General features: G+C 42.1%; 1 protein-coding gene across 1 annotated transcript in view; it reads right to left on the bottom strand.

The window, feature by feature from the left end:
- b4galnt4a (beta-1,4-N-acetyl-galactosaminyl transferase 4a) overlaps positions 1 to 14,224 on the bottom strand; it is a gene marked incomplete at its 3' end in the record, with an annotated part of 179,582 nt that overhangs the window by 67,096 nt on the left and 98,262 nt on the right. The gene's annotated exons all lie outside the window — the stretch shown is intronic.

The raw sequence follows: 14,224 nt of genomic DNA, 5'->3' as shown, positions 1-14,224 counted from the left end.
GGATGGAGAAGTTAGTGTAAATATAGTAACACACCATTGCGTTACATCCATATGAAGACGTTGTTCTGTAGGTGCATCATCGTCATTTTCATCTGGCTCCGCCGGGTCCGACTCTGGCTCTAACATGTATGGCTGGATGGACAAATCTTCCCTTGTTGACATTTTGTAAATAATGTGTGAATATAAAGTTTCTGCGCCGCTAGATAATTGTATCTGTTCTATCAAACTACAAAGATGGCCGAACAGGGTGACGTTGAACCGAGTGTCACCTCTGCAACCTGGAGAGGAGGAGGGGTATGAAGAGACCGCCCCAAAACGAGTTGCTCTCAGAAGCACATCAGAAAAGGGGTAGAAAAGGGGCCTGTGGAGCTCTAATAATGAGGAATTCAGACCCAAGCATTGCAGTTTCGCGTTGTATAGACCACAACTGTATGATTTATATGTAAAAAGGAAGGATTTAAAAGCATGATATGTCTCCTTTAAGGCTGCCACGGATATTTCCAGCATGGAACCAAGTACACACAGCGACGTTCTCAGGCTTGTGCCAAAGTGCAAGAGGAGGGCGTCAAACGTGAGGCTCCGATCCGCCCAGGAAGATTGTAAAAGATTCACATTGAGTACTAGTTCTTAAGAGTAGTGGACACAACCCCCGCAATGAGTCCTCACTATTTCACGAGTGCCTTTATTATTATTGTCCATATTGTAATATAGTGTGATATTTTCTTTATTTGTGCTCTTTCATTTCATTTATTTGTGTATTTGGCGCAGTGTATATTATTTCTTCATGATGTTACTGTAAATATGTCGGATTCAGCACGAGGCTAATTTCCATCCGTTGTCCCACAAAAAAACTAACAAACAAGGTTACAAACATATAAAACAAACAATATGTTAAAACAAAGACGATAAATAGTTCTTCCTAAAAACGTACTATCAAGTGCAAATATTGAAGTACTTACTCAGTCGTCTGACATTGGAAAAGTGCCATTAAAAAAAAAAAGAATATATATATATTAAATTGCATGATTGTCCTAATGATCACAAGTTTGGTTGTTGTACTATTTCTTTAAACCGACAAAGGTGGAGCTTTGTGGGATAACTGGAGATATAGTATACTACTTTGTGCAACCTTTAACAGACAAGGCAGTCTGGGTAAAAGAGCACTTTCTAAATTTTATTTCACAATCACCCCTGGTGGTTGACCTGGTATTAGTAAGACGACTTCTTTCTTCTTTTTAAAAATAAAAAACAAAACCCAGGGACGGTGGGACCATCCCATGCATGGATTTATATCTGTAAATTAGAATTTTTCTTTTTCTTTTTTAATTCGTCTATCCTAAATGAAATGTTGTTACGGTGCGGAACATGTGCTCAAAGCATAGCATAGGAAACTAGCATTAGCCTGAAAGCCGCGCTGTCGGGGTGTAAAAACACCCAAATGTGTTTTGCAGCAGAAGGTTTCATTAAAGTCGGCTTTATGTTGAGAATATCATAATTATTTGTAGTATTTCTTTGGGGTTTTTAAGATAATATAGACAATTTCATCACATATACACGCTCAACAAAAAACAAAAACTTTAAATGTTAAATGAAATGTGACTGTACGCAGCCCCTTAACCACACGTGTCGAACTCCAGGCCTCGAGGGCCGCAGCCCTGCACGTTTTGCATGTCTCCCAGCTTCAACACAGCTGATTGCAATGAGCAGCTCGTTATCTGGCTTTGTGCTGAATGTGGTGATGAACCATCAGGACATTCAGGGGAGGGAGACATTGAAAACGTGCAGGGCTGCGGCCCACGAGGATCTGAGTTTGACACCCCTGCCCTTAACTAAAATGTGTTCAACACCGCTGGTATATAATGTCTGAGCTGTCAGATCAACCAGAGGAGTGACCACATGATGGAAGGTATCCGCCCGTCGTTGTTTAATCGGGTGACTTAAAGACAAGGACACTCTCCTGGAAAAGCCACGTCTTGACAGCATATTCTGCGTTTGAAAGAGGAAGACATCAACACCGGGCGCCGCGCCCCTGCAGCCGCACACGGGCATTCAACCAGATGGCCTGACCCGCGGCGGTTCTTCTCCCTTCCCTCCCGGCTCGCCGCGGTCAGCCGAGAGCGCCGCACGACGACAGCAGCACGACAATTAGAGCTCATGAATTAAACACGAGGCATTTTTGTTTTGAAAACATGTCACTCCTTAACAGTGCGACTCCACTTCACCTATTTCTTTTTCTTTTTTCCCCCCCGATCTGATGGCATCAACCTGAAAGGTAAAGAGACGGGGGGGGATTTGTGAGGTCGTTGGGAGTCAAACCAGGGGGAAGCAGCAAATACCGGAAAAAAAAAAAAATTGAGAATGGCAGCGAGAGGGAAGGAGCAAAGAGAGGTCAGGAGGATTTAGCAGGAGGGACTCGTCCCTGAGTAAATATGCCTTATGTAAAGCTTTTAATAGATTTCCTCTGGGTTTTTAAAAGCAAACCTTTTTCAGGCCTGGCCCCCTCCGCACCCCTCCTCTTGTAAAACAGTAATAAGCGGGCAGCTTTAAAAGTCTCTAATTATTCACACACACACACACACACACACACACACACACACACACACACACACACACACACACACACACCCACACACACACACACACACACACACACACACACACACACACACACACACACACACACACACACACACACACACACACACACACACACACGTCCCTGTGCAGCTCTGGCGAGGCCACACGCTGTAAAGCCGGCTTTCTGCTGGGGGGCACTCGTGTAATTGGCTTCATTTTGTGGGTGACAGCAAAGGGAGGGCTCTGTCGATGCTCCGGCCCTAACCGGATGTTGGCTATGGACTCAGGCGAGAGGGAAGTTACTTTAAACTCACCCACATGTTAACCCTCGGCTTCCCCGGCTCAGATAAACTGTCGGCTCTTGTTATCTTGCTTGACTTTCCTCCCTCCTTAAGTGCTCCTTCTTTATTTCCTCGCTCTCGCTATTTAGGGACGCTTGCTTTCATAGCGGACGAGTGCGAGTAAATAACGTTCAGCCGCTTGACGATACCGAATATCGATATGAGTGTTTATTAAATGGCATAAAACCTACTTCAGAACCTGGTTCCAACCTGTTCCAACCTGAACCCTGAAATGTAGTATGATTTTTAGAATTCATTTTAAGAGTCTTTCATTTGTTTTTAAAACTCCGAATGGTCTCGCCCCGCCTGACCTCTCTGCGCTGCTCCACCCCGACACCCCTGTTGCCTCCGGTCAGCTGATCGGCTGCTCCCGGAGGTACCGAGGTCCAACCGAAAGCTCAGAGGGGGCGGAGCTTGATAGATGGATAAACTTCATTGTCTGCCCCAAGCGGTGACAGAAGTTCTTCTCTAACAAGGCCCAAAACACATATTTTAAACACACTTAAAACACAAGTACAGACATAAAGGCAAAAAAAAAACAGAAACAGGAAGCAGTCGCCGATATAAAAAAGAAAGAACATGATTTATATATAGCATCGCTGATGTGTGAGCCACGACACTCTTTTACCATGTAGCACCTCAGAGTCATGAATACGTGACAGAAATCTCTTCCCGAGTACGAGTACTTCGTGCAATACCTCTACTGGCATCCCTACTAATTTCTCTCATTTCCTGCCTCCCTGTTCCTCCATCGCTGTCTGACTGCTGCCAGTGTCTACCTGTCACTCCTGATCTTGTCTTTTCCTGAGCTGTCAGCTGTCACACCGACATGCAGCTTACTGCTCTATCATTTTTCCGGTCCCCAGCCCCACTTCGTGTTTTGGGATAAACACGGAATAAACGTTGCATAGTGATCATAGTTTTGCAGGAAGTTTTTTAGATTCATTCGGTTGCGTTTATGTCAGTAAATAATTCAGCGAGATGTTCCGGCAGCTTGTTTCTTCTAAAATGACAGGGTTTTTTTTTTTTTGTTGTTTTGTTTTTTTTCTTTAGCAACTGAACAGGAAAGATAAATAACGACTGCTGCTGTCGGAGATATTTCTTTGTCTTCTCTATGAACAGGCAGGTTCAAAAAGTGTACTTTCAGTCACTTAGGGGCTTTTCACATTCGGAAGGTCCGAGACTCGCCTGTGGTGGCTAGGCTAGTTAGCTCGTGGCTAATGGGTAGCCACAAACAACCGTGATATATAGATTTCAGACCAGATATCAATGAGTCTTCGTCACTACTTCCTCCTCACTACTCCAACATTTCCAACATTTTCTTTCTGCCCCTACTTCTTCTAATTCGCTTTTGGTTAGCTTTGTTTACTACACAGAATGCATTGCGCACTACGTCACCTCCTCTCTCCCCGCCCGCGAGAAAGATCGTTTGACCGAGCATTTCAAGGGGACCAGAGATCGTTTGTTAGCACCGAGTTTGTGGGCGTGATCACGTCGCCCAAATGAAAACGTTTGTTCCCTGAAGAGACTCTGGTCCGGATCAAACAGGAATGTGAACACGCCCTTAGACCCGATGTTTCAAGAGACAGCATTGTATTTCGGAAATGTTGTGTTTACACGGCGACGTTTTCACAGAGATGGAGCATTTTTCAAAAAGTTCAACCTTGGCTTTTTCCTTCCCTACCTTTGTTTAATTTATCAACTTTATTTTTTAAAAATGTATTACTTAATTTATTTTTCTTTCCCTTAAGTGTTTGGCCCGGCAGTGGGTGGCGGGTGGATGTAAAGGGGGTTTACATTCAGATGTGACAATGTTTACTTCCGATTTTTTTATACCACTCTTATATTTCACACTGTTTCATATTGTTCGAAAATGTTCTGTAAAGTTTGAAAAAGTTCCACCTTGGCAGCCCTTTTCAAAAAGTAGCGTTCAGTGGCTCCGAGTTCCACCGTTGTGTAAACGGACACGCAAAATGCTACTAAAGCTTTGAAAACGATGTCGTCTCAAACTCAAACTAAACACTTTGAGTCACACTCTCTCCGCCTCTTCTGAGGTGATCAGTTTCACCTGCTGTTGGCGAAGGAACGTTTGTTAGCCGAGGCAGTAATGACCTGTCCAACGTGGCTGATTGCTGAGACCTGCAGGCACTTCGGAGAAAACCCTGTGAAATACTTTTTCTTTTTTTTTTCGACTTGTGCTGATGTGGACCTTTAACGCACTTCTCCCCGTGCATGTCTTGAATTGATAAACACTGCCCTACTTCTGTGGCTCTGCGGCGCCACGAGAAAAGCCCAGAAAGCAAGAGGAAAAAAAATGCTGCGTATAAAAAAGTACAAGACATCATAAAGGATTCTATACTCTGACTTTGTTGGGTTTTCCCTGCTGTATAAGTATACATGAAAGGTTTCTTGTAGGATTTCGACCGCCAGCCGGCTCACACAGAAAATAAACGGAAAATATTCAAAAGAGGCAAATCTGCTGCTTTTACTCAAATATTCAACAATCATTTCTAATTTAAACTGCAGTAACATTTTAACAAAATGTATTTGACTGAATTCATGATCTACATTAAACACTCATACACTCAATATTAAGAGTAAGATATTGGATAAACTGTAAAACAACAATGAAAGAAAAGAACAGGACAAATAATCTGAACTTATCAGGACATATTTAGTACGAAGTGAAAGTTTGGGGGAATATTTTACTTCAGGGACAATAAACAGCCCAGTTTCATCCTGGGAGGGCGGACCGGTGAAATAGTGCCACAATAACCTTTACATTTGTTGTGGCGCAGAGAATACGAATACAAATACGACAGAAAGTGACTACAATCTCAACATGAAGCCAATTTTAATGAAACCTTCTGGTGCGTAACACAGTGACATGTTCCAAAAACCATCTCCTGTAGCTGTTGCATTCTGGGTGTTTTGACAAACTCACATGACAGCGTGGCTTTGAGGCTAATGCTAGTTTGCTATCTTTCATGGAAGCATCGCCGATATCTCCGCTCGGGTCTCAGTGTTGCGTTGTGCCTGCAACTCTTAAGAAATTTGTTCAAAAATCTTTGTTTTCCGAAATTTTAACAATTTTCTTGGTGATTTGGCCAAATTAGAGCCTCTTGCCGGCTGATTTTGTCCAACGAGTCTCATGTTTGCGGCTGTTGTAACACAATGCCACTAATTCAACAATTCATTATCAAGATGGGGGGGGGGGGGGTTGATCGACCCTGAACATGGAGATAGTAGTATTTTCAATCTGTACATCTATATCTACAGCTCCATCAACTTCCATATACATGAATGAAGACAAGCACAATCTATTTAGACTAATGGCATATATTTTAGTGACGGAAACATTTAGGCTCACTATAGTGACATAGAAAAACATTCAGTCAGAACTCAAGAGATTTACAATGGAGATTTTTTATTTATTTACCTTTTTAATCTGGATGAAATGGAAATAATTAAGTAGCAACTGACGCTACGAGTCTCTGGAAGTGGGTGTCCAGCTAAGATGATATCAGAAGTCGATTGTAGAATATTAATTAGGTAAAAGGAGGAAAAGAAAAACACACAGTAAAAAGATTCACACTATTTCTACTAAGAGTTGGATTAGACTTCTGTCCATGAGTTCCCCTTACGAAGCAGTAAAGAAGAATCTGAAGGAATTCATCTCGTCCTTGGCAGCTTATTTCCATCGAGCTTAATCAGAAACTCTTGAATATAAATAAAGATAAAGAAGGCTTTTAAACCACCTGAAGCACTGCAAGACAAAATCCTTTTACATCTTGATGAGGACTACAAGAAGCCTCCAGATAAGGACAAGCTGCACTTTTCAAAGCCTTGTTTAATGTGAGAAAGTTTTCAAATGAAAACACAAAACTTTCGTTGTGTTTAGGTTGTCCGTTTCCATGACAACGATGCTCTGGGCCATTGCAAATGAAACGTTTTGAGAAGAGCTCCCAAGGTGGAGTCTTTTCGAAAACGCTCTCAATCGTCGCTCAGACGGGGAAAATGCTGCAACGACGCGTGCGGACCACGGCCATAGTAAGTAGTTCTTCTACACGTACGTGAGTAGAAGGACAATAACAACGGTGTTGTCCTCCAGTGTCATGACTCCCAGTCCACATTCTCCTGGGACTTGGTGGTTTTATAATTCTCTGCGAACAACCAACAGCACCCACTAGTGGCCCAACATGAAAACAACATCGTTTGCAGCCTCTCTGCTGCCGCCATGTGAATGGACATCGTTTATTCGAATCATTGCCGTGTAAACACGAAACTTTTCAGAAACAAAAAAATGCAAAAACTAAAAATGTGTTTCACTTTGGAACGTTGTCGTGTAAACTGGGGCCTGAGAGGAAAGGTCAGAATCCCCGAAGTCAGATGAAAACATTATGGTCAGATCGGTTGCATCTGGACAGATGCAAACAAAAAAAAAGAAGGAATCAACAGATACGAAAACAACAGTAATCATGAGCACATTTCTTATTTTGCTAACACAGTTTCATAGCAACAGAACATAGAACTCCTGTAAGGGTGGCGACAGAGATGAGCTCCAAATGCTTTCAGTGAGGCAGAGAAGCGGTGAGCCGCAGGCAGAGGAATGAACAGGTGCAGAGGAATAAAGGTATGCAAATAAACACCTAAATGTCAAAGATGCTGAAGAGACACACGTGCCTAGCTTCCTCCTCAGACTGCACCTTTCTGAAAGCTCGTCGGAGCATATCTCTGCTCTCTCTTCCATCTGGTTGATCAACCAGAGCAACAAATCAAGGCTATTTTTCTTTTTTTCTTTCTCCTGATTTCTCCTCCAGGAGCCGAGATCTCCCTCTCTGAAAATGTGGTGCAGCCTTCTGCGTTCCTGCTGGCAGCGAGGCGCTGACAAATGGCTGCTCGGCGTACCCACTGACGAGCCATCGCACCAACTGACACTGTAAATCCCTATTGGATAAGAAGAGTGAGACATGATGTTCCTGGCGACGGCTCGCTGGGGTTTAGAGGATCGCACTCTGCCCGCTCCCCCCGGGCATAAGGGGGGGGGGGCATTAAAGCTCACTGCCAATATTGTAACGTGGTTTAACTCAGCTGTTATGTTGAAAAGAAGGAGTCAACTCTGAAAAAAAAAATTGTAAATACTAATTTGTTGTACATGTCAAAACACATAAAATCTATATACAAATACACACAAACACACACACACACACACACACATATATACACATACACATACATACATACTGTGTGTCATTATTTTATGGAAAGAATATATATATATATATATATACAGTATTCATAAAATAAATAATCTTTCCATCTATCCAAGTATACACATATCTATCTAAAAATGAATAGAATAGAATAGAATAGTTTATTGTCATTATAGAAGTACAGCTAAATTAAAAGACCGCACTCGTGGTGCAAAATTCAAGTACAGGGTAAGACAAAATGATCAAATCTATAAATACAAAATATAAGAACGTACGCATATATAAGACACACAGTATATAATTCAGCATGTCTGAAAAGTTGTAGGAAGTTGTACACACACACACACACACACACACACACACACACACACACACACACACACACACACACACACACACACACACACACACACGGTAAAAGGAGCTTGTTCCATTCAATGGGGGAACAAGTTCATGTGATCTAGTTTCCACAACCATCAACCACTGTAATGAGGGTTTGTATAATCTGCCATCTGTCCCACAATTACATTTCTTCTGTAACGCCAGAGATGTAACATGAGGGGGACGGATATGGAAACGTCAAACAGGGAAAGACGAGACGAGAGAGAGCGACGGGTTAAAGTTCTAGTCCGTCTTCTGCCGTCGATCATTTACCCAAATCTAATAAGATAAAAATCACATGCATGCATGCAAATTATGCGACTGTATTTTAAAGAGATAGACAGAAGGTCCCTTGTCTTCCGTCCTCACCTCCCTTCATGGAGGTACGAGGTGGGGATCAGAGATCTCGTCTCTGCAGGCAGACAGCTGCGACCACTGCTCCCATATGAGTCATGTGTCTGTGTGGTGCCACAGTGTTCTCCTCGCTTCCCTCTTGAGTGGTAAATAATGGGGCTGTCCAAGCCTGCTCCAGCAAAAGTACAATTATTTTACTTCTAGTCGAGAGACACTTGATTCGCTCAGTTGTCTCCAAGGCTGCCAAGTCCTCCACGTGTCCGCTAAGTTAAAAAAAGAAATGAAAAAGAAAACAACTCGATCTGAAACCGGGCTTAACACTTTGTAATGCAATAAAACGTCTGGATTACGATTTCATTCATGTGAAATCGGTGCGAAAGCTTCAATATCTAACAATTAAAATAAAATAAAAAGTTGTACTTAAATCAAAGCCGACAATAGTTTAAGTGTCACTAATCCGTCTTACCGTCACTTTCTTTCTGCTCCTGACTCAATGAAATTGTTTAATGTGCTTGAATCCTCTGCGGATTCGTGTCAGCTTTGAGTCTTCGTGTCGTCGCGTCGGCTTGACTCTTAATAACGGAGGGTATTGCTCGATGATCTCGATCGCGCGTCGGCGCCGGTGACAGATCGAGGACCTGCAGCTGTGTCTTTCTGCTAATCCGCTGTCAAGGAGATTGAACTCCCCCGTTCACAAGGAAACGATTTCAAGAGGAAAAACAACAAAAAAAACTCAACTTTCTTTGCGTTTCGGGTGTTGAAGCCACTGAAAACACAACTATTTGAAAACTGTCTCGGTCGCCGTGTGGAAGGGCCAAAAACAAGACTTTCTGTCCACTAGAATGTCACTCCCATTGTGAATGTTTATAGCGTGTTGTTTTTCTGCTTCATATGTGTGTGGGTTCATTGTAAAAACAAACAAGAGCACCCACTAGTGGCCCAGCATGAAAACTACATCAATGTCAGCGTTTCTATCTCTGCTGTCTAAACGTCTAAACGTCAATTTCCAAACATTGTCATGTAAACGTGAAACGTAAAAATAATGCTTCTTCACTTGAAGCACTGTATAAATGCGGGTCTCAATGTGCTGTAAACCAACACGGCTCAGAAATGACAAACGAACCGCGGGTCCCTTCTGCTTGTGCACGACGTTTGTTTGTGCGTACGTTTCAGGAATTCTTCTGCACGTCCTCTGCCCATCTGTGGCAGCTGACATATGGCAGCGTTCTACCGCTGCCAGTCCGAGTCCGACGGTGCCAACCCAGTGGCCCCTCAGACCTCCACTATTCTGGCCGTGCGTCAAAAAAACAAGTTAACGTTGGTAATTAGGACAGATCGCTGGTGAGGAAGGGAAAGAGCTGCTGTGCTCCGTCATTTCTCACAAACTTTGGCTCCATTTACACAATTTCTCAAGTGAAAACGAATCGTTTCAGAAACTGTTTGCCTTCAGGCAGCAATGTAGTTTTCATTTAGTGCCACTAGTGGGTGCTATTGTTTTTATTTGAATTTTTTTTGTAATAAAACCACAGCTGAGAATGCTGCAGTGAACAATACACTTTAAACATTAACAACGGGAGAACACAGGCATTCTAGTGGACAGACGAGCAAGTTGGATTGTTATTACGGTGACTGTCGACTATAAAACTACCAAGTACTGTGCACTACACAGACGTGGTTGGATCATTTTTTAAGAAGTCGCGCTTTCGCCTGTTTCTATGGCGATCGAGTGTTTTTAGAAAGTTGTGTGTTCAGCCGTTTCCATGGAGACCAAGTTAGAAACAGTCAGAAATTTACGCTTTCACTTGTTTCTATAGCAACTGAGTTGGGGCGTTTTCAGAAAGTTTAATTTTCGCTTGTTTCTATAGAGTCGGGGTTGCAGCGTTTTCAGAAAGTTGCGCTTTGGGCAATTTCTATGGCAACCGAGTTCGAGTATTTTTCCAGAAAGTCACTTGTTTCTATGGCGATGAAATTGTATTGTTTTCCGAAAGTTGCATTTTCGCCTGTCTCTATGGAGACGGAGTTGGAGCGTTTTCAGAAAGTTGCGTTTTCAGTGGCTCCAAGCTCCGTTGTCGTGTGATCAGACACCCAAACTGCAGTGAAAGTTTTTCCATTTTCACCTAAACATCTTGTTGAATAAGCCCGCCTTGAGGCCGTTCCTGGATGGAAGTGTCAGGAAATGTTTAGGAAACTTTGTAGTAAAAATTTTTTTTCAAAAGAATGTCAGGATTATTTCCTCCACTTTCATACTCGTCTTGTTGTATGTATTTCTCTTTGTTATTCCAGTGCACATTATAATAAAGAACACACGCTTGGTCAATAAAATTACCGCATGTACATGTCTTAAAGTGCAAAAATCATGGAATGGATTTTTACCTTTTCAACACACTCAATGACAAAACTGGAAAAGAAAAAGAGCCTTCACAATGAAACGCCTCGCTGTCATCGAACCTTGAAATCCATTTGCATTTGTGCAATTAGTCTGCACACATTCAGATACAGAGTTTGGCGACAGTCCTAGCCTGGCTGCTTCAAATCAATGTGACTTCTCATTTTCTTAGTCGGAGGGTTTCAAAATATGCCAAGATGTCGTCTACGTTTAGACACAGGCTCCTCGGTTCAGGCAACAGATGTTTTTCTATGCAGCAAGAAACGAGAAACTATATGAATAAATCACCTGTCATGTTCTACAAATAAGAAACAATTTATATGACCATAAACTGGGAGTAATCAGACAATTGTACTCATGAGAATTGCTGTGTTTTATGTGCAGTTAGAGAAATCAGGAGTGTCAAACACATTTTAGTTCAGATTCCACATGCAGCCCAGTTTCATCTTGACTGGGCCGGAGCGGTAGAAGAGTGACGCAGTGTCCTTTAAATTTAAACTGTAAAGTTTTTCTTTGTTTTTCGCGGAGAGAATACCTGATGAAGATGTCTATATCTTCACAAAATCATACAGTTACAACTGAAAATGACGACAATCACAAGTGTTCTTACAAACTCACCCTGACAGCGCGGCTTTGCTAGTGCTAATGCTAATTTGCTAGCCTTTGTCTCAAGTGAAAACGCATGGTTTTTGCATTTTTGAAAAGTTTCGTGTTTAAAACATTTATGTCTTGCAAACAATGTCCATTTACACAGAAATGGCAGAAATGCTGAAACGATGTAGTTTTCATGTCGGGCCACTAGCGGGTGCTATATGTTGTTTTAGTAATGAAACCACACACACACATGAAGCAGAGAACAAAACGACGCGCTTTAAGTAACGTGAAACTGCTATCCTGCTCCTGTTGGACTGGGCGAACCATGTGTGTATTCTCAGGATGAGCCCATACCGATATCGATATACCTAGTATCGGTCCAAAACTGCACGGAGTAATCGTAAAAGATCATTGATACCACCCGGCGAGGTCTGCGTGATGTCGTCCGCCAACATTGTCGCTGGTACGCAAGAGAGGACAAGCGATGTCAGCGGTTTGGACATTCTTTAATATTAATGAGAAAAACAAAAGTAAGACAGACTTTTCTTTTTTTTAATTACAATTAATACATTTATTTCCTGTGCTTCTTACATTTGTATTTGGTGTGCGTGGGCTTACCCATATGTCTGTATTCTTCTTCTTCTTATTATTATTATTATTATAAACTGCAAAGCGTCTCAAAGGTACAGTTTAATTTAACTTGTGGATGTGAAATGATGATGCTGTATTGCTCTGCCTTACCTCCTAATAAGAAATATTTTAGAAAAAAAGACAAGTTAAGACAACTTAATCCGTTTCTTTTCATACTGCCTTGTTTTTATCTTATGTGTGGTATCTTTTCTATTATATGGTTTCATCTTGATGTTTTGATGTCTCTCTATGTCCCATGCCATCACCAATTGAGGATTTATTTTATTGACTGAATTCATACAGTACATGACAGCATATGCTTCGTACTACTCCTTGTTGGGCCACTATTTATTTACTTATTTACTTATTTGTTACTTCTTAATGGAAAATAGAAATTCTCTCGGTAGAGCGCAGTCCTTCAGCAGCGCCACATTTGAGTTAGCGTCGCTAGCATGTTAGCCGTTAGCTCATATAGATTCTAACTGGCTTAGCAGATATCTACATCCCTGTACGAAACACTGAGCGGGGACACAGAAAAACCACTAGCAGAGTCAAAGCGCTCACAAACAGTGTTTCTGGATACTAGAGATATTAACCGCGAGCTCCGGAGCAGAGTTAGCAGTGTGCTACATGCATGCAAACCAATGAATAAATACACGCGGACTAAAACATAACCGCCCCCCACCTCCCCGACTTGCCCTTCCGTTGCGCTCGTGGGATAAATAAAGTCGTCTGAACTGAACTGGACTTAGCACAATGTTGCTCATTAGTCTTTGGCTCCAGTAGCGCCGAGTCGTGCTACATGCTACATGCTAAAGAGTTTTGGGGCTCACTTACCAGCGATGCTATGCACTAAATCCGATTAAAGTGTGAGCAATACACTCATTAACAGCGAGCTCGGTCCCTCGGTCTACAGTATACAGTACACATAGCGCAGTACGTAGATAGCAATACGTGTTGCGCTATGCGTACTGTATACGCCATCGTATACTGAAGCATCGAGGCTGTTGGACGCTGAGGCGGAGTAGCAGCAACGCAAAGCCTTTGTATATGGTTTGCTTATGGAGTATGAATTAGACTTCATGGCATTTAATAAGTACTCATATCGGCACTCGGTATCGGGAAGTTGCTCAAGGTTAGCATTTGCACTTTTAAAAAAGTGGTGTCGGCACATCCCTCGTGTATTCTCTACTCTGCAGTTTTCGACAAAGACACACACACACATACCTTTAATTAAACTCTTGCTGCACAGGTTACAAATGTGGAGCTGCTTTCCTTATCACTAATCCGCGGCTTTAATTGCCCCGTCTGCCGCTCCTTTTGTTGAACACTACATCAGTAAGTGAGCTGAAAAATTAGGGTGAATCACATCAACTTGTAATCTTCAGTCATAGCTGCCTTTAAATGTAACCCGCTAATGGTCTTGGATGAAATATTATCTTCCTCACACAATGATTTATCATAATACCCCGCAAGGTTGTTCTTTCGATAACGAAAAAAAAAAAAAAAAAAGAGTCTGGATCCCGGTTTGACCTGGAATATTAGCTGCTCTTAAAAGGGCAATTGGAGGAAAAGGAGAGTGAGACATCTGCAGCGAAATTATATTTCTCAAAAGTGTCATTAATAAAACCATTTAGGAGAAAATTAATCACTGATGAATGTTGCTGTGTGTGCGAACGGCCTTGCAGGGCTTTAAATAGATTAATCGCGCAAAATGGAAAAGCAAACCGGGGAATCGTAATGAAATA

The sequence above is a fragment of the Lipophrys pholis genome (genome assembly GCF_963383615.2).
Source record: "Lipophrys pholis genome assembly, chromosome: 11".
NCBI classification, from domain to species: Eukaryota; Metazoa; Chordata; class Actinopteri; order Blenniiformes; family Blenniidae; genus Lipophrys; species Lipophrys pholis.
Note: the sequence above shows the minus strand (reverse complement) of the source record. Positions and strands in the feature narration are given on the sequence as shown.